The sequence below is a fragment of the Sarcophilus harrisii genome, chromosome 3 (assembly GCF_902635505.1).
Source record: "Sarcophilus harrisii chromosome 3, mSarHar1.11, whole genome shotgun sequence".
NCBI lineage: Eukaryota > Metazoa > Chordata > Mammalia > Dasyuromorphia > Dasyuridae > Sarcophilus > Sarcophilus harrisii.
Genome location: NC_045428.1, coordinates 460451554 through 460473615, shown reverse-complemented (window position 1 = coordinate 460473615; position 22062 = coordinate 460451554). Strand labels below are relative to the sequence as shown.

At 38.3% G+C, this 22062-nt stretch overlaps 1 protein-coding gene across 2 annotated transcripts in view; it reads left to right on the top strand.

Annotated features, from left to right (window-relative positions):
* The window catches only part of PKNOX2 (PBX/knotted 1 homeobox 2), a 355675-nt gene that overhangs the window by 202255 nt on the left and 131358 nt on the right, over positions 1-22062 (top strand). For both annotated transcript variants that reach the window (XM_031960947.1, XM_031960946.1), the window contains exon 4: positions 8994-9104. The gene's annotated coding sequence lies outside the window, so the exon portion shown is untranslated. The remainder of the gene's footprint in view (positions 1-8993; positions 9105-22062) is intronic.

Genomic DNA, 22062 nt, shown 5'->3' with positions numbered 1-22062 from the left:
GCCCTGCCCATACCTGGAATGCCCTTCTTTCTTATCTTCACCTCATAGAATCCTTCTCTTCCTTCAAGTGCCATTTGTTATATGAAGTCTTGAATCTTCTTCTCATTTCCCCCACTCCCACTTTAAGTGCTAGTAACTAACTCCCTTCTCAAAGTACTTTGCATTTATTTTTTATCGTCATGTATATATTCATATATGTATTATTACTCTTCACTTGTCACTTGTTCCCTTCTGCTTCAGAATGTAATTTCTTTACTTACATTCTTTCAAATGAAGATTTTTTTTCATTCCTTGTCTTTGAATTCACACTTATTCTTCAGTTGTTTGAAGGTCATTTAGGATTTTCTTGGCACAGATATTGGAGTGGTTCACCATTTCCTTCTCCAGCTCATTTTAGAGATAAGAAAACAGTTCAGTGACTTGCTTATAATCACTTGGCTAATAAGTGTCTGAAGTCTGATTTGAACTCAGAAAGATGAGTCTTCCTTACTCCAGCCTCGTACTCTATTCCTGTATCACCTAGCAGCTCTTAGTGCTTACCACAATACCGGCATACAGCTGCTTAATAAATGTTTACAAATTGATTGTTCCTGGGCAAGACCATAAATTACAGAACATTTTCTAGGCTGCATTGGAAAAGGAAGTCTTTTCATTACAGCAGTGAAATATGGACCGCCCAAAAAATGTTCACTGCCTAAAACCATACCTTGCACATAGCACATAAGCATGTGCTTAATAGATGATTAATAAATAGAAGAATTGAGGGTTTAGTGAAATTTAAGGTCAATGAGAGTCAACAGCATAATATGGCATTTATGAAAGTCAAGGTGATTGAGACTAAGGAGGTTATTAGTCAGGCTTTTTCTGGCCTATGTTCACTTCTGAGAACCATCTTTGGGAATGACCTTGATAAACTGGAGAGTATTCAAAAGAGGGTGGCCAGCATAGTGATCACCCTAAAATCTAGGTCATATGAAGATCTGTTGAAGAAATTTAAGATGTTTAGCCTCCAGAAGTCTCAAGGAAAGTATGGTGGCCAGCTTCAGGTATTTGAAGGATTATCCTGGGTGGAAGGACTGGCCTTGTCTTACTTGGTCTTAGAGAACATATATAAGAAGTTACAAAGAGGGAAATTTAGCTTCCAAGGAAATTCAAATTTCCTAACAATTAGAACCAAGTGTATGCTGGGAAATATTTAACAACTGTGTCTCCAGGAGAAAAAAAGTGACTCTTAATTTTAATCTGTATCATTAACATTTTCCTAAGTCTAGACCAGAAGTGTCAAGTTCATGGCCAGTAATCTCCAAAATTCCCAGTGCAATCTGAACCAGGTTAAAATTTAATTGGAAATTGTTGAATAAAATAAATTGAAATATGATACAGCATAGAATAGATAGTAGGAGCCATCAGAAAATCAGTGGTGTCCTGCATCTTTGATTTCCTTCACAGGCTAATTGTGCGGTGATTCGGAGTCTGATTCTTTTTGTACAGCAGGGTAGTGTTTTGGTCATGTATACTTATTGTGTATCTGGGTTGTATTTTAATATGTTTAACATCTACTGGTCATCCTGCCATTTAGGGGAGGGGGTGGGGGGGTAAGAGGTGAAAAATTGGAACAAGAGGTTTGGCAATTGTTAATGCTGTGAGGTTACCCATGTATATATCCTGTAAATTATATCCTGTACATTAAAGGCTATTAAATAAAAAAAAAAAAAAAAAAAAAAAGAAAATCAGTGGTGTCAAATATAGGAACTGGGTCTGCCTGGCTAATTGACTTAGAAAACCCCATAGTAGTATTTTCTATGTTGGATTGAATTTTTATTTATTTTGTTAAATAAATTTACCATTTGCAATTTAATTTGGTTTGGGCTTCAGGTGACTGGCCATTTTTACATCTCTGACCTAAACAATCAACAAAACAATAAATCAATCCCTGGTTTGTAGCGTTTTTAACAATCAGTTCCCTCTCCCTGGTTATAGCTGACTCTTGCATGCCCTTGATTAGAATTGTATAGAAATGTGAATCTTCTTGCACAAAATGACTAACATGGAAATATTTTACATGATTGCACATGTATAACCTATATCAGATGGCTTACTGTCTCAGGAAGAAGGGAGGAAGGAATAGAATTTAAAATTCAAAACTTTTTTTAAAAAGATGTTTTAATATGTAATTGAGGAAAAAATAAAATATTATATAGAAATAAATTTAATTCACTTAAAAACTGTATCCAATATTAAAAGATGATTTGTTTGATAGTTGTAAAAAGAAAGAAAAAGCATGAATTGTAAAGAAGAGGAATACAACTTTGGGAGTTAGTGGACTCTGACTCCCTGGAGGTCTTCCAGTAAAGGCCCAATGACTGTTTTGGGGGGATGTGGTGGAAAGGTATTAGATGTGGATTGATCTAGGTGGTTTCTTTTCCACTCTGAAGTTCTGTGAGTTCTTGATCTGGGTTTGTTTCTACTCAGCTAAAATGGGTAATCCCCAGAATTTATCTTAGGGGGAATCATCATATATATACCATGAGAAATTTGTTGAAGATGAGTTTATTTTTTTTTAAATTTATTTAATAGCCTTTTATTTACAGGTTATATGTATGGGTGTAACTTTACAGCAATTAACAATTGCCAAACCTCTTGTTCCAATTTTTCACCTCTTACCCCCCACCCCCACCCCCAGATGGCAGGATGGCCAGTAGATGTTAAATATATTAAAATATAAATTAGATACACCATGAGTATACATGACCAAATCGTTATTTTGCTGTACAAAAAGAATCAGACTCTGAAATATTGTACAATTAGCTTGTGAAGGAAATCAAAAATGCAGTTGGGCATAAATATAGGGATTGGGAATTCAATGTAATGGTTTTTAGTCATCTCCCAGAGTTCTTTCACTGGGCGTAGCTGGTTCAGTTCATTCCTGCTCCATTGGAACTGATTTGGTTCATCCCATTGCTGAGGATGGCCAGGTCCATGAGAACTGATCATCATATAGTATTGTTGTTGAAGTATATAATGATCTCTTGTCCCTGCTCATTTCACTCAGCATCAGTTCATGTAAGTCTCTCCAGGCCTTTCTGAAATCATCCTGTTGGTCATTTCTTACAGAACAATAATATTCCATAATATTCATATACCACAATTTATTCAGCCATTCTCCAACTGATGGGCATCCACTCAGTTTCCAGTTTCTAGCCACTACAAAGAGAGCTGCCACAAACATTCTTGCACATACAGGTCCCTTTACCTTCTTTATGATCTCTTTGGGATATAAGTCCAGTAGTAATACTGCTGGATCAAAGGGTATGCACAGTTTGATAACTTTTTGAGCATAGTTCCAAACTGCTCTCCAGAATGATTGGATTCGTTCCCAGCTCCACCAACAATGCATCAATGTCCCAGTTTTCCCGCATCCCCTCCAACAATCATCATTATTTTTTCCTGTCATCTTAGCCAATCTGACAGGTAGTGTAGTGGTATCTTAGAGTTGTCTTAATTTGCATTTCTCTGATTAATAATGACTTGGAGCATCTTTTCATATGACTAGAAATAGTTTCAATTTCTTCATCTGAGAATTGTCTGTTCATATCCTTTGACCATTTTTCAATTGGAGAATGGCTTGATTTTTTATAAATTATGAGGCCTTTAGAAGATGAGTTTAAAAAAAATAAAATAAAATAAAAATCCAGCTGAGGTGCTTATATACACAGTCTATCCTTTTCCAAATAGATGGTGTTATTATCATTGTTATTTAAAGACAATATAGCATAGAGGATAGAATGCTGAACTTGGAGGCTGGAATACCTAGATTTAAATTCTGCTTTTTACACTTAATAAGACTATGTCACCAGGGATGTCTTTTTCCCTCTAAGTTAAAAATGGATGAAATCACAAATGTTTGATTTGTTGTTATTAATAATAATGGTGTTACCAAAAAACCCTCATAATTGTATAACTATTTACAAAGTGTTTTCCTCAGAATAACCTCTTTCATCCCATGAAATATAGTAACATACAGCACTCTGACATCTGTCCCCTTCTGCTCTCACACAGCCACTACCCTCGTTCAGACTTTCATCATTCTATCATCATAATCTTCTAATTGATTATCTTGCCTCAAGTCCCTCCTCTTTTCAATTCAGATGTGAAATTCCTTCACATAGGTCTGACTATATATATATGTCACTTTTCACAGGAAACATCAATGCTTCCCTATTACCTCTAGAATGAAACACAAGCCCTGCTCTTTCAAGTTGTCCAGCTCAGCCTTCCTTTCAAGACACTGGATATTACTTTTTTTCATGCACTTGACATTGGTCTGCTTTCCATTTCACCTATCTATCACCTTTTCCCATCTCTGGGTCTTCTCATAGGACTGTCTCCCTACTCTGAATGCCTTCCTTATCACTTCCCCCTTGTAGCATTCCTAGTTTCCTTCAAGTTTAATCTTAAATGATAAATCTTACAGAAAGATTTTTCTGGCATGAAATTATTTTGTATCTATTTTGTGTTTACTTTTCTGTATACATAGGCATTTCACCATTAGAAATATAAATTTATTGAAGGTAAAAATTGTTTTGTTTTGATCTATGTAGATCAATACCTGGCACTTTTCTTTTTGTTAGTCTTTCACTCCTGTCTCTTTGTGATCCAATGAACCAAAGCATGCTAGCCCCTTCTATCCTCCATTATCTCTTGATGTCTGTCCAAGTTCATGCTTGTTGTTTCTATGACACTATCTGCTCATCTCATGTTCTGCCATCCCCTTCTTCTTTTGTCTTCAATCTTTCCCAACATCAGGGTCTTTTCCAATGAGTCCTGTCTTCTCATTGTGTGGCCAATGTATTAAACTTCAGCTTCAGTATTTGATCTTCTAATGAATTAATTGCTTTAGCTATTGACTGATGTGATCTCCTTGATGTCTAAGAGACTCATAGAGGTTTTCTCCAGAGCCACAATTCAAAAGTGACAATTCTGCAGTCCTCAATTTTCAGCTCAGCTCTTATATATTGCTATTGTCCAGCACATAGTAGGTGATTAATAAATGCTTGTTGAATGAATGATAAATGAATTTTCATTATGTAGATGAGGAACAGTTAAATAAGTAAATACCCCTCTTTTTCTCCCTTTTGTCCAGAATCTCGGGCTTCGTGCTGTCTTTTTGAGACTTTTTGTGATGTTCATTGCAATCTGATTTCACCTTTATAACAAATATTGGAAGCAAGAATCTATGCCCCAGGAAGGAGTCTTGTGTCTGCTTTTCCACTAAGCTCTTTGGGCCCTTTCCTTTGGTTCTCCATTTCTGTCAGTGTATGACTGTCTTTATCTTCTTTCTGAAGAGCTTAGTTGGAAGGTAGGAAAGGGGGAGGGCAGGCTGCTGTTCTGGCTTTTTGTTTCAGCCCTTTTTTGTGTGAATGGGAGTTCATTAACAAGTCTGCCTCTTCTCTCCCAGTTTAGCCCAACAAGCTGTGCCCTGGTTTCCCCTCCTTTGCTCCTAGGGAATCTGGCCTCCCTCGTGATACCCAATGCCCTTCTTTTCCCAACCTGAAAACAAAGCTCAGACCCTGGAAGGGAGTGGGAAGTGGGTGAGGGAAAGTCTTGTTCAGACAAATTTCTAAATTTACATTTCCTTGCTATCTGTGCTGATATTTAGCTCTTCCTGTTGTCAGTCACTAGTTAATTACATTCTTTGCTGAGGTGCAAATGTGTTTTTACAGGAGGCTAAGATGGTGTTAACTAGAAAGGAGCTGTTCAGTTAAAGATGCTTTTATTCCTGGTGCTAGGTTGGGGCTGAGGCAGTGGGACTTCTAGCTAGAGGAATGGGTGTTGGTGCCAGGAGAAGGAACTCTTCTGGTAAAGCCTTCAAAAGCTGAGTAATTCAAATTCGATTCAAACTTTCATTGATCCCCCAGTAGCTGCAGCTAGCTAGCACTTAGGGGGAGCGGAACAGTCGAGGATAGTTTACAAAGCCCAGAAGCATTTAGTTTAGTTTTATCTTGTTTTAATTTGTATCTCCAGCTCACAGTTCTTGGCACATGCAGGAGCACTGAATTCCATACACTACTTTCTTGACTTTCAGGCAAGACTTCTCCTAGTCTCTCTTCTCCCTCTCTATCATTACTTCCTGAATCGGTGATCAAATCAATATCACCTTTGAAATTGTAAAGAGTTGTCAATTGACAAATGGTCAAAGAATATGAACAATTTTCAGATGATGAAACTAAAACCATTTATAGCCATATGAAGTAATGCTCTAAATCACTATTGATCAGGGAAATGCAAATTAAAATAACTGAGGTAACACTTCACACCTCTCAGTTTGGCTAAGATGACAGGAAAAGGTAATGATAACTTTTGGAGGGAATGTGGGAAACCTGGGACACTGATGTATTGTTGGAGGAGTTATGAACTGATCCAGCCATTCCGGAGAGCAATTTGGAACTCTGCCCAAAGGGCTATGAAACTGTGTATACTCTTTGATCCAGCTGGGTCTCTTCTGGGTCTGCATCTCAAGGAGATCATAAAAGAGGGAAAAGAACCCTACATGTGCAAAACTCTTTGTTGCAGCTTTTTGTGGGTGGCAATTAATTGGAAAATAAGTATATGCCCATCAATTGGAAAATGACTAAATAAGTTATGATGCATGGAAGTAATGGAATATTATTCTATTAAAAAAAATGATGAACAAGCTAATGTTAGAAAGGCCTGAAAAGACTTACACAAACTGATGCTGGGTGAACCAAGTAGAACCTGGAATACAGGTTCCAGTACACCTGAAATACTGTACACAGTAACAGCAAGACTGTTCAATGATCAACTATGAAAGACTTGGTTCTTCTCAGAAGTTTAGTGATCCAAAATAATCCCAATAAACTTTGGATGAAAACACCATCTTCATCCAGGGCAAAAACTATGGAGAATGAATGTAAATCAACACATGTTATGTTCATTTTCCCTCCTTTTTCTTCTGTTTTTTCCCCCTGGGTTTTTACCTTTTGTTCTGATTTTTCTCTCCCAACATGACTCATAAAGAAATGTGTATTTTAAAAGTTGATGTACATATATAACCAGAAAAAAAGGAAACAAAAAAGTTAAAAAAAAAAAAAGGAATTATAAGGGGTGTGACTGGCTACTACCATATTTCTGCACACGAGTCCTTATGATCCTGAGTTGTACTCTACCTCAGCAGCAACTATCTGCCCTTGCCATTACTCCTTCATACCCATCCTGGTCAGCCCCACTCCATTCTTGTTCCTATCCCTCTCTATCCTACCTTTCCATTATGCTACATGGTACCTAGTCTATTATTAACAAACTTCCCTTCATATTAGATCTGTCTTTCAAGAAAATACTTTGTGAATATCTCTTATTATATAGTATTTAATTTTCTCTGCTTATGTTCTTTCCCCTAATAGGATGTTAGCTTCTTGAGAGCAGGAACTGTTTTGTTTTGTGGCATTATATACTGGGCACTGTATAGACACAGAAGGCAATTAATAAATATATGTTGAATTAAATTAACTGAAAACTTGGATCATTCTCATTGGGTATTTATGTTTTGTTAGGAATATAAATCTTAACATAAGGAAATGAATTTTCCACTAAGCATTCAGGCAATGACGAGGAATTGGGGTTGAGGTGGGAAAGAAGAGTGGAGATGGGATTGAGAAGTCAGGCAATTCATGACTTTCTTAGTGATCCTAAAATCCCAGGTCTTAAGCAGACTATACACATTCTTTAAGGATTGGGGTCATGTCAACAGGATAATTTCAGAAAGGCCTGGAGAGACTTACACGAACTGATGCTGAGTGAAATGAGCAGGACCAGGAGATCATTATATACTTCAACAACAATACTATATGATGACCAGTTCTGATGGATCAGGCCATCCTCAGCAATGAGATCAACCAAATCATTTCTAATGGAGCAGTAATGAACTGAACTAGCTATGCCCAGAAAAAGAACTCTGGGAGATGACTAAAAACCATTACATTGAATTCCCAATCCCTATATTTATGCACACCTGCATTTTTGATTTCCTTCACAAGCTAATTGTACAATATTTCAGAGTCTGATTCTTTTTCTACAGCAAAATAACGTTTTGGTCATGTATACTTATTGTGTATCTAATTTATATTTTAATATATTTAACATCTACTGGTCATCCTGCCATCTAGGGGAGGGGGTGGGGGGGTAAGAGGTGAAAAATTGGAACAAGAGGTTTGGCAATTGTTAATGCTGTAAAGTTACCCATGTATATATCCTGTAAATAAAAGGCTATTAAATAAAAAAAAAATAAATAAAAAAAAAAAAGGATTGGGGTCATGTGTGAGTCTAGGGGTCTAGAAGTCAAAGAAACAATAATAGGGTGTCAGAGGTCAAAAAAAGTAGAGATCAATGTTCTAAGAATTCAGACTCCCCTAGACACCTAACCCAATGTGCCAAAGTCTGAAACATTAATAATTAGCTCCATTCTTCAAAGTTGCTCTAGGTCTAGGGCCTTGGAGCTTTTCAGTTTTCAAATGTATGGGAGGTATATATGGCATTGTAAAAAGTCCACTGGATTTTGAGTCAGCTGTTCCTATTACTGTTACTTTGTATAGTGTTGGACTAGTTATTTAGTTTCTCTGGACCTCAGTTGTAAAATGAGAGGATGAAACTGCAGGTAAAGGATCTTGCTAAGCTCTGATACTCACTAGCTGTATGAGTAGTGGCAAGTCATCTAATATCCCTGAATTTCAGTATTCTTGCCTCTCAAATGGGCATGATAATATTTCTATTATTCTGGGTTATTGTGAGGAAAAGATTTTCTAAAATCTAAACAACTTAAAATGTTAGTTATTATGATTTTCTTTAAATTTTGACTTAAATCTTAGGGGAAACAGATGAACAACCACTTGAGTTATATAGGCTATCACTATTGTGGAATCATCCCTATTTATTCCCCATCTCCATTTTTTGACCATTAATTGTTGTTTTCTTTGCAGGCATTTTGTCCTTGGTGAAAAGAAAGAATTTCTAACCCAGCTTGGAAGTAAGAAGAGAAGAATAACCCTCCTGTGGACAGTCCCAGAGGCAACCTGGGAGCACCACAAATAGTAAGAAATGTCTTTGTACCTTTTAACACAAAACATATAACTCATATCTTCCTTCCCTTCCTCTACTCCTCATTTCTTCTCCAGTTGCTACTGGCAAGGCCCTCTGCAAAAATGTTGTGGTAATCAGTCCTAAGATATAGTTACGGACCAGAGTAAAGCATAGTTAATTGGGAGGAGGATTTTCCAGCTAGAGCCCAAACACATACCAAATGAGAGTAATGTTTTTGAATGTTCAAGTGTAGCCAAAGCTTTGACTCCAGCCAGCCCACAGTGATTCTCTTTTCTGTAAGTAGTCCTTATTGGCCTTCCAATATACATTGTAATTACTTTAAAATGTTCTTGTCTTGAATGACTTAGAAGCCTGGGTAGTGAGTCAAGAGTTGGTAAGCATTAGTAAGCTAATGACTAGGAATTCTAAGAAAGGCAAAAGATTGTTTATGCTTGAAGCAGTTTACAGTTGAATGGAAAAGACAACCTTCAAGCAACTTTAACAAGACACATTCAGGATAAAATGGAGATGACCAAGAGAAGGAAATCAATAGCATTAGGGAGGATTGAAAAAGGTGTCTTTTATAAGGTGAGACTTTAGTTGAGGTTAGGAGTAAGTCAGGGAAACTAGTAGATAGAAATGGAGGGAAAGGCAGAGAATCTGAGTCAATACTAAGAATCTAGAAATAAAGTGTCTAGGGTAAATGGGAAGGAGTTTCATGTCACTGAATTGCAGAGTCCATGGAGTATGTGAAGTATAAGAATATTGGATAGGTAGGAGAAACCCAGGGCTTTAAAAGCAAAATAGAGGACTTTATATTTGGTTTTGGAGACAATGAATAGCCACTGGAATTTTTTGAGTATGTATGTGGGAGTGGGGGAGAGGTTGAACTGATCAGCTTTATGCTTTAGGAATATATTAAGTTAACTATTAATTATATTAATTATATACATACATATAATAAAATATATAATAATAAAATTAACTTTAAAATAATCAATAATTAAGTTAATAAAGTAAATGGAGAATAGATTTGAGTTGGGAAACAATTGAGGCAGGGACCAGTCAAGAAACCATTGAAATATTTAAGAGGTGAGGTGATGAAGACCTACCATGGGGTAAAAGTAGTGTTAAAGGAAAGAAGAATCAATAGATCAATAGATAGATAAATAGATAGATGAGAGGTGTTATGGAAATAAATTGTATGCTCCCTGAGGGCAGGGATTTTTTTTTTTTTTTTTGGTATATCCCCAGTGCTTAGAATGCTTGGGATGTAAGTAGGTACTTGATAAGTGTTTGATAAAAATGCTAAGGCTATTAACTTACTGGACTTTAGGGATGAAAGTTAAGAGTCTAGAATGACACCTGGGTAGGTCTACTAGAAAAATCACTGTACCTGGAATCACGAGGCACTGATCCTAATGGTTGATGTGATCATACATAAATCACAATTTCTTTGAGCTTTGATTTCTTTAAGTATCAAGTGGTGGTGAGGAAACTGAGGTAGAGGGCAATTAAGTGACTTGTGTCTTGAGGTTAAAGAAGGTTGAGGGAGGTAAACCAAGTGGGGATGGATTAACCCAGAGGCATCTGCTGTTGGCTGTTTTGGTTGCCTAAATAGGGATTGAGTTATAATTGTCCCTAGCAGATGACAGCTGGTATAGAGAGTGTTGCTTAAGACTTTGAACAGTGGCAACAGGGGACAGAGTAGGGAAGTATTCAGCCGGAATGGATGTTTGTAGCTGTGGTTATGGCTGGGCTGTAATCCTGGTTGTGTGATGACCCAGTCCCTTCATTAACTGTTGGATAGTGTGAAATCACATGTTGTAGTCAAGTCAGGGCCTCCACTTTGGAAGCTTCTGAACAAGATTGTAAGATGTTCAGAGGTAGGAATTGTATCTTGTTTTTCTTATTTATCTCCTCAAGGTTGTCGAAGAAGACCAAAATGGCATCACTGTGCTAGAGTCAGGTCAGTGCATCTGATTGGCTGATCAGCCCAATACAAATACTCTGCTGCAGGGTTGAATACAAATCGTTCCAATGAACATGTGGGGCAGATTCTATAATTTTATGTGTGTCCCATTTCTTCTGAGCTACTTCAGTTCTGCTTTGCTCATAGAGCATGGCACCTTCTCTGAGGAGGGCACACCATGCTGGGGTCCTGTCCCAGTATCTCCCATGTCATAGAATCACTTCTATACCCCATTGTTTTGCCCACTACCCTATGTGAAGTTTTTATTGATTATGTTGATGATGATGATGGTGGTGATGATGATGATGATGATAATTATAGAGAAGCCATTGCTATAACTAGAGATCCAATTAGCAACCAGAGAGCTAGGACTAGGACAGTGAGATTGGCTCTCCTGATCCCACTTCCTTCCATGAAACATTATCTCCTCATCATTTCCTCTTATGATCCTGTACACCCCAATCACCATCTGGGATCCTTTCTTTTTGTTCTCAAAAGCCCTTTCTGGTTTCCCTGGAGGGAGACATCAGAGTTCCTCTGTGGAACAGTCAGGAAAAACATATCCCTTGGCCAGTCTTCAATTCCAAGGACCATTCTATATCTGTAGGCAATAGAGAGGCAAGGAACTGGGTTATTACAATCATAAATTCAATTATGGGTCCCAAACTCCTCATGCCTAGGATATGAAGGGCTTGGGCAAACAATGACACTCATTTTTGTTTTCTTTGTGGGAAAAGCTGCATTTTGTCCAGGAATTAAGAGGGAGGACATTATGAGATGATTGAGGGAAAGAGGATATTGCTGTGTGTTTGGGATATATTAAACTGAGGATTGAAATGAAGGGTGTTGCTAGAGAAAGCATAAAGTTTGGAAAAATCTTATCAGGTCCCCAGCTTTTCTTTCATCTATTCTAGAAATTTCCCTTGGAGATTCAAAGATTCATTATATAAGAATTTGAGAGTTTGAAGGATTCTTCAAAGGCCAACCATTTCATTTTACAAATGAGAAAATCAAGACTTAGAGAGAGGAAGGCAGAAAGCCTAAGATCACACAACTGAGCATCAGTTCTGGAATTCAAACTTAGTGCTCATACCCATTTTATCAGATTCTTCTTATTTGGCTCTTTGTGTACCATCAAATTCAGAGGATGGAGATGGGATTAATATCAAATATTCACATTTATGTATCACTTGAAGATTTACAAAGCAGTTTCCTCACAATAGCCATGTAACACAGGTAGTACAAATAATATTATCTCCATTTTATGCAGTTCAGGGGTTAAGTGACTTGTTCAGAGTCACACAGCTTAGTAAGTGTCAGATCAAGAATTGAGATGTTTTTCTCTTGGTTCTAAGTCCAGGCTATTTCCCTTACACCACATTGACTCACAGATGTGACATGGGTTGCTGTAATGGAGACTGAGCAGCACAGGAGGAAGAAAGAAGATTGGGAAGATTGGGACTTTGAAGAAATTGTTCCAGGAACACCACCACTACCACCATCCACAGAATTGTCTAGGTTTTGATGAAAACTGAGATGCTTTCAGAGCCCAGCACACAGCCCATTCCCCTCTGAGTGGAGATCTTTAACCTTTGAAAGTACTGATCACCATCCTAAGAGCCTCTCTCCAAGCAGTCACTATCAGCCCCTCCAGTGGTCCAGGGCCCCCCTGTGTCCACTATGTGTCTATACTGTCTGTTCTGGGGACTCTACACTTGACACTGAGCTTTTGATGGGCACAATTGGCAAGGGTGGGGTGTTAGGGTTTTTTTTTTTTTTTTTTTTTTTTTTTTGCTGCTAATGCTGGGAAGTGTATGCGTGTGACAATCAGAGAAGCCACCAGCTGTCTTGCTTACATTCTCAGCGCTCTCGCTCTCTTTTTTTAAAAAACGTTTTGCTTACATAATCCACCCCCTTTTTATTTTCTAATTCTCTCCTTGTGAAGCTGGCACCGAAGAGGAAAGGCTGGGGTGGAGGGGGTAGCAATTACACATCAGTTTGGGGAGCATTTACATTTTGCAATTACAATTTAAAAATAAGCCTTGTTAATGATCTCCTCATGGAAGCAACAAAACCCCAGCACAACTCTCTAGTGCCTGCACACCCAGGGGCGGGTGGGGGGAAGCACAGTGTGCAGGGAGGAAGGGGTACAGCGCATCCACAACTGCTCTGGGCACCAAGGCAAGTGAGCCACGTTGTTCTTTAGGAGGTGGTAGACCCGAGATGGCAGCAGAGAGGAAGATCACCCAGGGAGACCCTTCTCCACTCATATATTATGTTGTTTTGGCTATCTTTAAAAGACTAACTGTCCATTATCTGTGTATGAGCCACATTCCCCCTATTAAACTAGAGTATAGACTCTAGGAGGGCAAGAACAACTTCTTCTCTGAAACGCCCATCATTCTTGAATTTCCTTGACTCAGAATCTCTGCCCAAGTCCCATCTCCATCTCTGCACTCATTCAGGAGGTCCCGCCCAACAGCCTCCCTACAGATATCCTGAGAAAGCAGGTGTGGGGCAGAGAAAAAGCATTGCCTAAAGGTGAGGATGAGGACTCTCACTGTTGAGATCCTTCAAGGCAGCATTTCCCAGAACTGTCTTCTCTTGTTTGGAATTAAGCCACAGTGGAATCTCTTTCCCTCCTCCCCCCTCTTGTTTTCCAAATCCTGGAGTTTGGAGATCAGAATTGGGGTGAACGAGATGGTTGGGTCCATCTCAGCTCTAGGAAAGACCTTCTTTTACGAATCAAATGACACTTTTGGAATACATGGAAGGAATGTTAGAGATCCATCTATTCTAAATTTCTTTTTATACAGCAGGAAATTGAGGTTGAAAGAAGTATAATGAGTTTGCCCACAGTCACATGTAGCTATTAGCAGCTGAGCTAAAACTGGAATCTTGGTCTCCTCACTTCAAGATTGGAGCTCTCTCCACCATCACATACTGCTTTTAGTGAGTCCCTCTATTGTATCCAATAATGGATTCTTTAAGTAGAGACAAGTAATAAGTATAAAAAGCAGTCCCAGCCCTCAAGAAGCTTATAGTCTAGGTAGAAACAAGGCAAAAATCCTTGCAGCCTCTTTTTGTCCTCATGACTGTAAATTATTTCTGTATAAAAGTTTACCAATACATTTTTATTTTATATTATTAAGTTTTAGCTATAATATTAATAATGATACAAGATAGCATATAATCAATGCCGAATGCATGGTGATTAGCTAATCAGTAAACATTTATTGAATACCTATTCTGTGTAACACATTCATATAGCCTAATTTAGAGTAAAATGAAATTATTTTAATTTGGAAAGCTTGCTTCAATGAGGAGGTAGATTTTGAGCTGGGACTTGAATAATGGATATAATTTAAAGAGTTGCAAAAACAGCATTCCAGGAGGGAAAAATGTTATTATCAAAGGTAAGGAAGTAGGACTATGGAACATATTTCTGAGGGATAAAAGAGAGACTAGTGTTACTAGAAGGGGTGATTTACTTAGGAGAATGTAGGATCATAGTATTAGAGCTAGATCATAGAGACTCTTGAATGCCTATCTGATCAAGAAATTCAGACTTTATTTCATAGACACTAAGATCCCAAGTGAGTAGTTGAGATCATGAGCCCAAAATGGCATACAACAACTCTCCATCTCCATGTTATCAAGTCTTTTCTGGATTAAACTGATCAGTTAGGAAAAACAGCACACAATCAGGGGTGCCTTAAGGTATTTTCCCCCCAAATGTTCCTGCTCATCATTTCTTGAAATTTGAAATGCTTGAGGTAAATCATTCCTTCTTGCCTCTGCCTTGACTCTGGGCTTACCTTTTAGCTTTCTCTGGTCTGCTTTTATTCTATCACCATGTGAACTGGTCTACCATCAGTTAGAGGTAAGTTTGGTCCCAGACTAGAGCAAAAAAGCTCAGGGAGTCAGTCTGTCAATTAGTATTTATTAAACACATATTATATACCAGGAAGTTCCTGCTCTGGAGCAGCTCGTGGTCTAATGCAAGACCAGAGTATAATGCAAGACCAGAGTATAAAGCTCTTCAATGCCCTTTGGGAAAGAATTGTGTTCTCAGTTGCCACTCTTTGCTTCCAGTCACTACTGGTCATGTCTTTTTTCTTGGGCAGTGTGATGAAATTGGGGAGAAAGATAGAAAAACAATCAGCATTTCTGCTTTGGCCAGTAGTTTTTCTCTTTGCCACTATTGAAGACCTAGGGCTATTGCCTTGGGGAATATTAGCCTAGTGGTCCCCTTGATTTCTTTGTTTCTCCTCTTTTTTGTCTTTCATTTTGGTAATCGTATTGCTAATCTCTATGCCAAAAGAATTTCCCACATGAGCCATGTTTGATAATGTATGTCTCTTTTTATTTCTGTGCCCTTTATTTGTCTGGGCAAGAGGTAGGTAGCATCCTTGATCATTGTGGTCCTCTAGAATACTAGTTTGTTATTGCATTGCTAAGAGCTCTTGAATTAATTTTTTTCCCTTTACAATTTTGTTATTATAGAAATTATTCTCTTGGTTCTGTTCATTTCACTCTGCAAAATCTTCATAGAACTTTGAAAGATAAAAGCTTCATAGAAACTTTGAGGATAATTTAATCTAACTTTATTTTACGTCAGAAAATTAACCCCAAAGAGATTGGGATTTGTCAGCTATAGTGTGTAGTAGACACAATGTTTTGGCCACAAAACAAAACAAAAGTTTATAGACTAGTAGAAAGAATTGAGGTAAGAGTCAAGGTTCCCCTCATTCCATTGCTTTGCATGGGAGTTTAAACAAATAAACATACACATCCATGTGTGTGTGTGGATACATACCATTTCCCAAATGAAGTTTACCCTTAATTTCCAGTTTTTTGACAATACAAAAGAGCTGTTATTAATATTTTTGTACATATAGGTCCTTTTCTTATTTCTTTGCTCTCTTTGAGATAGAGACCTTGTAGAGCTATCAGGACAAAGGGCATATACAGTTTACTGGCTTTGGAGAATAATAGTGGCATTTGTCTTTTTGTTATTCAGTCACATTCAACTCTTTATGACTTCATTTGGTGTTTTCTTGGCAGAGAATTGCATGGTTTGCCATTTCCTTCTCCAGCTCATTTTATAGATGAGGAAACTGAATCAAACTGAATTAAGTAACTTGCCCAGGGTCCATTACAAGTATCTGAGGCTGGATCTGAACTCACTAATATGACTTTTCCTGACTCTGAACCAGACAGTCCATCCACTGCGCCACCTAGCTGCTGCCAACATTTGTATAGTTCTTTGCTGTTTATATAGATTTTCTCATTTGATCCTCATAACCCTATAAAGTTATAATTTATTATCCCTATTTTCTAGCTGAGAAAAGTATTGATCAATTATATGCTATTAAGTTGCAGGAATGAAACTTAAACCCAAATCTTCTAGCTCCAAATCCCCTGTTCTTCTTCTATGCCCTAACTGACAAGTCGCAACATCTTTGAGCTTCAGTTTTCTCATATAAAATGACAAGATCATCCCCAAAGGTTCTTGTAATTCTGAAATCTGTGATTTATGTTTGGTTTCTATAAGATTGTAAGGTTCCTGATGCCAAGTTCTTTGTATCTTCTGCACCCAGCATCCTTTGTATAAATAGTAGAAGGTTAATCAATTTTTATTGCTTTAGATTCTATCTAAACTTGTTGGTTTTTTTGTCCCTACTACATATGAACTGCCATCTCCACTCAATGTTCTGTTCATATGCATTTCCTATGGCTAGAATGTACTACTTATGCATCCTTTGAATCCTAATGCAAATGTTACCTCTTCCTGGAAGACTTCACGGATGCTTCTGGTTATAAATAATCTTTCCCTGAAACTTTAGGTGGCATTTAATTTTATACCTTTCTCATGCACTTATCATGTAATACTGTGTATCACATCTATCTGTTGGTGTTTTAACACCTGAGTTCAAATCTGTCCTCAGACATTTACTAGCTGTGTGACCCTGGGCAATTCACTCAATCCCATTTGCCTCAGTTTTACCTGTAAAATGATCTGGAGAAGGAAATGGCAAAATAATTTCTTAGCCAAGAAAACCCTAAAAGGGAGTCACACAGATTTGGACAGAACTGAAAAATGATTAAACAATAGGACTGACCATGAGGATGGGAAATGGATAGGAAGAGCTTCCTTCTCTGGATAGTACTGAGAAATTTACAGCCATTTTCCTTTTGAGCTTCTCCATTTCTGCAGTGGGGCAAGAATTTTCCTAAAATCATGACTCCATCAGCCCCTCCCTGTTTGGATCCATTCCAGTCATTCTTAAATGGGCTTTATTCTTCTTTCATCCCTTGCAACTTCTTCCCTACCACTCCCATTCTTCTCATATACACACTATATATATATATGTATGTATATACATATATACGAACATCATCCACCCAAACCTGTTTTTTGGACAAGCCTTGACCCAGGGGGAAGCTTCTTATTGACTTGAACAATTTCATTTTCTCTAACTGTGACTGCTGGAAGTGAACAGCTCACTCTCCCCACTCCTGGACTTTTAACTTCAGTGATACAGGCATTTAAAAGAGAATTAATGATTTAAAGAGAGCAGTAGAGAGCCACCTTGGCTATAGGCCTACTGGACAGAGCAGGCCTTCAAGCAAAATTTGGCCCAATGGCTATTATGACCCTTAAAGCCTCCTAAGCTCTGGGAGGTATCATCACATACCCAGCAGCATGCCTTCCCCTTTTGTTTTATCCACCAACTGTGGTTAATATTTTCTTAGCATAGCCCAAGGTGGATCTGGATATTTGTTACTCTTACCTGTGCATCCTCTCCTAAACCTTGGTTTCCTAACCATGGTTTTTATTTTGGAGTTTCCCCCCTCCTACAGTGTAGTAGATAGAGTACTGGGCTTGTAATTAATTAGGGTTGAATACCACTTGAGATAAATTATCAATTGTGAGTTTCTTTCTGAACATATCATTTAATATCTTTGTGTCTTAGTTTCTTTTGGTGTAAAATGATTATAAAGATCAAATGAGATAATATATATAAAGAATTTCACAAAACTAAAAGGAAGCTTACATTTACATATAGTCTTTTATTAACTGCTGTCTCCTAAAGGTTTAGAGAATTAAATATTCTTTAATTCAGAGAATCTGCATAGGTCTTAGCTGGCAAGCATCCATTGTGCAGTAACATGCTTTCATTTTCTCAAGAAGAGTAATATAATGGAGAGAATATTTGATTTGGAGTTGGGACAACTGAGTTCAAATCTTGACATTGCTATTTACTGTCTGATCTTTCAGTAGTTTCTTAACCTCTTTGGTACAATGAGGAAGTTAGATAAAATGACTTCTAAGAGTCTTACCAGGAGTCAGATTTATTTTAGTGGGTGGGAATCATTTTGTTTTTTAATTGGAGTGTTGGGATACTGCTCACAATGCCCACAGAGCATTATTTTTAAAATGGTATTTAGCCAACAATTTTCTCTGTCCACAAAGCACAAAACAAAAGCATCTGGGCCAGTGGAAGGCATTGAAAGTAGATTAAAGGTGTATTCCTCCTCCTCCACCTCCCCGCCCCCCCCCTTCATTTCTTGTATTGGGAGATGTGAAGTTCATACCAATCATTCTCAACCTTGTGTGAGTGTGACTGTAAAGACTAAAGCATGATAGATGGTTTCTATGCTAGAACTTAGATCTGGAGACCCCAATCTCCAGGACTGGCAGGTGAGGGGGATGGGCCCTGGCATGAGAGACAGGGTTCCCCTGTGGGTGGTGGGAGGTAGGATGCTGCTCCAGGGTTTTGCATCTCTCTTTAATTGCTGTCTGCAGAGGAGGCTGGGGTAATGACCCTACTGCTGGTCTCCAAATTTGTACTAGCTGGCTTAATGCCCAGACTGTTGTCTAAAATCTCTCTGGGCTTGAAGAGAGGAAGGAGACTGGGGAGAAAAAATTCAGCCGAAGGATGGGAGGAAAGGCATGAAGCTGGTGTTTTAGAGGGATGAGGGGAGGGGGAGGAAATGGGGGGTTGGGATGGAAGGAGAAGAGGTGGGAGTGACCCTGCCCTAAATAACATAAAGATTCTGAGCCTGGCAGGGGTAAAAACTAGGAACCTCTTGGTATGTGAGTCATAGCTAAGTTTCCCTTCAGAACAGGGACTACTTTGCAGCAGCTGCGTGTGGTCCTCAGGAAGTCGGGTGGGTGGGGTGGAGGGAGAAACACACTTGGAGATAGATAGTCACAACTCTAAGGCATGTTTCTCTCCTTGGCCAAAAAGGGGAAGGGGGAGAATCAGGGCCTCTGAGGTCCAGCCAGCCAAACTGGAGGCACTGACCCAATCCCAGATGGCCCCAGTCAATCAGTCAGCGCTAAGGAATGAGCACCCACCTGGTACAGAGCCCTGCTGTCTATGTGGTGGCGATCATGACCAGGCCTACAGGAAATGATTAAATCCTGAAGTTTATTTTCCTTGCCATCAGTCTCCCTTTTTAATTCTTTCAATCCCTAGTGCCTTCTTTGCCATCTCTTGTCTACCCAATCTCCAAACCTGATCTAAAGATTTAACAAACATTTGACAAAATGATACTAAGACTTAAGGTTTTAAGCCTCCTAGTCCTTTTGTTATTTTAAGAAGAATCATGCAGAAAGCCAAAGCCATGAAGCTGTAATGATGCAATTTTAAGTATCAGGGAAGAGATGGCTGCAGTATTTTCAAGAGAGGGTGGACCTTCCCATTGCCTTGTAATCACACTGAAAGCCATTCAGATGAAGACTTATTGAAGGAACAAGGAATGTTTAAGCTGGAAAAGAGCAAATGAGTAGAAACATGGTAGCTATCTTCATATATTTGAAGGGCTTGTATCACATGAGGAAGGAATAAGAGATTCAGAATTGCTTCTGAGGGCAGAGCAAGGGCCACTGGCTTCAAGTTACAGGGAGGCAATTTTCAGATCAATGTAAGGCAGCAGTTTTATTAGAAAGTAGGTCTCTCCGACAATGAAATAGTTTACTTGTTTGCTGAAATGGTGGAGTGTCTTTTAACTGGAAATATTCATCAGAATCAGGATGCCCACTTACACTCTCAGAGAATGATATAGAGAATTCCTTCAGAAAATAGGTGTTGGTCTGATGCCTGATAATGAACCTTTAATAATAGCTTTATATCACTGAGGTGGGGATTGGGGAGGAATTGAATCCAAAGTGGACTGGGTTGCTTTGGGAGATTTCCCCTTTCTAGAAGTTGTTAATCAAAGGCTAGATGATCACTTTTCAGATACATCATAGAGAGGCCTCTGATCTCCTTTCCCACTCTGAAATTCTGTGCCTTTGAGACTCGGAGGCCACCTTGTAGGCAGAGATCAGAGAAAGCATATACCTTCAGGAGTCCCATACTGGGGGTGAGTAAATGGGACACACACAGAGGAAATAAGCCTAAGTAAGGCACCTAGTACTTTTGAACGAGCTGCATAGCTAATTATAACTACAGTGAGCTCTACACAAACGTAGACCTAGAATAGGATGGCATTAATGTGAGAAGCTTTCTTAGAGACAATGATCTTTGAGGAGAGTAATTTTTTAATTAAACTTTTTTAGTGCATTTTGTTTTATATCACAGTTATTTCTAGGTAGAATCCTTTCCTCCCATATACAAAAATCCTCTCGTATAACAAAGAAAAATAGTTAAACAAACTGTACAAACAGAATCACCTCATCTGCAATCGTGAATAATCTTTTGCATCCATAATCTGTTAAAAGGGATCATAGATTTAAAGTTGGACAGAAGGGCTCTCCGGGTCAAATTATCTCATTTTTCAAATGAGGAAACAGACTTGGAAGGAATAATAAACAAGCCCAAAGTCTCACAAGTGATATTAGAGCTAGCATTTGAACCTAGGTTTTCTGACTCCAAATCCATTGGTTTTTCCAGTGCATCATATTTCTTCACCTCAGTCCCTATCTGGTTCTCTTCATGCATGAAAATAATTCTGACTCTAGCACAAACAATTGGTCATCTTAATCTAAAAGATTCTAGTGGGAGGAAACCATGACTTCAAAACCTTTTGAAGTAAGACATTTGATATCCAGACTCTAATTGTTGGGAAATTTGCCTTGACATCAAGCTCAAATTTGCCTTTGCAACATCTATCTATTACTTCCACTTCTATCCTCTGGGGTCAAATAGGAAATGTTTAATTCCTCTTCTATACAGAATTTCTTCAAATCTTTGGAAATAGCTATCATCACTTCTTCACCTCCTTCCCTTAATCTTTTCTTTTCCAAGCCAGACATCTCCTGTTCCTTCAGTTAGTCACCATATAGACTCAAGACTATTCACCATCTTGATTGCTCTCCTTTGGACATTTTCCAGTTTTCCAATATGTTTCTCAAATTGTGGTTTCTAGAACTTCAGATATGTTCTAGCCAAGGCAAAGTATAAGATAATTGTTCCTTGTTCCTGAATCTGTGCCTTTCATTGCTATCCAAGCATTAGGGTCTGGTGGGTTTGATTTTTTTTTGGGGGGGGGTTGATTTTTGGTTTTGGTTGTTCTTTGGAGTTTGGGAGGCTTACATCACTCTATTGACTCATTGAGCTGGTAGCCTACTGGTATTCTCTTCTCATTTCCAAGCTACTGTCTATCTGTCTTTCCAGTCCTCTACTTTTGATTTTTTAAAATCCGGGTATGAGTTTACATTTATCTTATTAAATTTCTCTTCTTAGGTTCAGCACAGTGCTTGATCCCATCAAGATCTTCTTGAATCTTGACTCTGGTATCCATTGTGTTAGCTGTCCCTTCCATTTTTGTTTCATCTGCAAATTTGATTAACATGTCTTCTGCAGGGGAAGGGAAGGGAATATTGTAAACATTTTCTCATTTGATCCTCACAACAACCCTGGGAGGTAATTACTACTTTTATGATTACTGTTTTATAACTGAGGCAAACAGAGTTTTAGGTGACCAGCTAATAAGTATCTAAAGCTGAATTTGAATTCTGGTTTACCTTCCTGACTCCAATT